We start from the raw sequence: 2,632 nt of genomic DNA on the forward strand, positions 1-2,632 counted from the left end.
CTGGGCAAGGTCACCATCGCGCAGGGCGGCGTCCTGCCCAACATCCAGGCCGTGCTGCTGCCCAAGAAGACCGAGAGCCACCACAAGGCCAAGGGCAAGTAGCGGATCTGTAGTAACTCATTACTCTTATCTCGTTTCAAACCAAAAAGGTTCTTTTCAGAGCCACCTACATTTTCACCAAATAGCTGTGTCACCATTTTTATCTCATGAGTCATTTTGCACTGGCCTTGGAATGCTGTGTAGAGATGAAGCAAAACCAAAGGGCTTTTGCACCACATTGTTTTGAGGTAGACAAGTAAGACACACTCGTTACATTAAGGAATAGGCACGGCAGCTTCCCTCCTGCAATACAACCGAGACAACAGGAAAAGTGAAGCAAGAGGATAATAGCAAAGGGAACTGAAAGATAATGGGGAGGATAAGTAAAAGCAACGAGCACCAGTAAGGTGGACGGGAGGGTGAACAAGAAGCGAGATAACAAGCACAGGGAACCTTCTGCAGCCAAAACAAAAATGAGATGAAAATGAAAGAAAGGACTTCGTGGCCGGCAAGATCCGGAACAAACCAGTAAGAGGCAGCTCTTCAGAGATGTGCATGCGCATTAGAGAGGAAAAACTTAAAAGGCCGTATGATAATTAGCCGCTACTTAAGGTTCATGCACATGGACTACGTGTCGTGCATGTATTTAGGATGATGGAATAGAGGTGATGCACAAGCCACAGAGGCCAAACTAACCAACAAATCTATCAGTCAAAAGGGCAGACGCTGGTTAGATATTAGCATTGGAAAGAGAAGAGAAAAAAAAAAACATAAAATGACCCAAACCATATCAAGCTGATGCTGATCTCATCTCGGAGGCCGGTCCGCTCTCCCCTTCCGAGAGTGTAATACTATGCACAATAAACTTGCTGCTTTGCTTTGTTATCTGTGTGTGTGTCGTCCAATTCTTTGTTCGGGGCACCAAGAGCCTTGAACTGCGTGGCACCAACTGGTAACACAACCGATTTGGGAGGCCGAGGCAGGAGGATCTCTGTGAGCCTAGGAATTTGAAGCCAGCCTGAGCAACATAGCAAGACCTAATCTTTACAAAAGTAAAATAGTTATCCTTGCCTCGTGTCTCATAGCTAGTAGACCTAACTACTCCGGAGGCTGAGGCCAGAACGATCACTTGAGCCCACGAGTTCAGGGCTGCAATGAGCTATAATTGCACCACTGCAGTCCAGCCTGCGTGATAGAGCAAGAGTGTTTCAAATGAACCCAGTGTCAGATATTTACTTTCTGTATTATAGAGGACTGAAAGCTAGCTAAACAGTATTTTTCAGTGTGCCTGTGTTCCAGAGATAAAATTGGTAAACTGACCTTTGCTCCTCACTTGTGCTTTTAGTTTATATTTCATAAGACCATGAAAGCAAAATTTGGGTATCTGATGCTTCTGCAGAATTGAATGTTTATGCACACAGATTAAGGACCCCATGAGTGTTTGGCCTACCTCTTCGAGTTTAATTGAATCTTTCTGAGCACCTATGGTGTGCCAGGCACCCTCCTAAATGGGAATACAATACTCATCCAGATACATAAAGTGTATGTCCAAAAGGACCTTCAAGTTGGCTTGGGCAAAGAATACACATCATAATGGACTGTTTATGTAAATGATGGGGAAGGGATAGGGTTAGGGTGTGAGATTACATTAGAACCTGTTACCTAAAAACAATATGAATGATGGACATTGTAAGTCAGATTTTTATTGTATCATGGTCATAAAGTCCTACTCCCGTCAGTTTTTACTGCTTCCTTTTTCTTACCAAGATCATGTCCCCTTCAGATCACCAAGTCCTAGCTAGAGAGGGCCTTCTATTCCTGTCCACCTAAACTTCTATAAGCTACTGCTTTCCTCATAAGGACATGTTAATGAAAATGAATACTCACCAATTTTCTAGTTATAACTTGTTTTGAGGATTTTAATTCTATCCCAGTTAATTCCTAAGGCTAATACACTTATGATAAAAACCTCAAAAAGATTGTATTCAAACTTCACAAAATGTCTCTAAAGCTGTCCAGAAACTTTGGTGAAACAGATGAGGAAATTTGGTAAAATGAGACTAGCAGTGCCAAATCGTGAGACCTCTAATGCAATTTTAAATATTACTGTAATAAAATTTAAAATTTTGGTGTAATAAAAAAATCATACAAATTTCAGTATTGGTCACAAGTAAAGAGAAAAAGTAAATTCATGTGGAACGTGGAAAACATTATTTTTAAAATACAGCCGATTAAAAAATTGCTGGGGACCTGATTAAAACTGTTAATTCCAGAGAAAGACGTTAAAAACACTTTTATCTCATAAAGAGAAATTGATTAAACTATAATCAATGTAAGGAGGCTACAAAACGCCATATACAACACTGTATACATTTTCTTGGAAAAATATGTGCATCTGCTCAGCAAAATACTTTATCACCTGGCAGTAGTGAGCTCTGTGTGATGTGCGAACAGGTTGAAGTTTCTTGATTTATTGTCCTTTTTTGTATTTCCCACAGTACTGATGTATTTCTTCTGCATTCAAAAGCAATGTTTTAGAGCCTTATACCGTGGTAACAAAATACTTGGCACGTCACAAAATTCAGAACACGGA

The sequence above is a fragment of the Cebus imitator genome, unplaced genomic scaffold (assembly GCF_001604975.1).
Source record: "Cebus imitator isolate Cc_AM_T3 unplaced genomic scaffold, Cebus_imitator-1.0 Scaffold1085, whole genome shotgun sequence".
Classification (NCBI taxonomy): Eukaryota; Metazoa; Chordata; class Mammalia; order Primates; family Cebidae; genus Cebus; species Cebus imitator.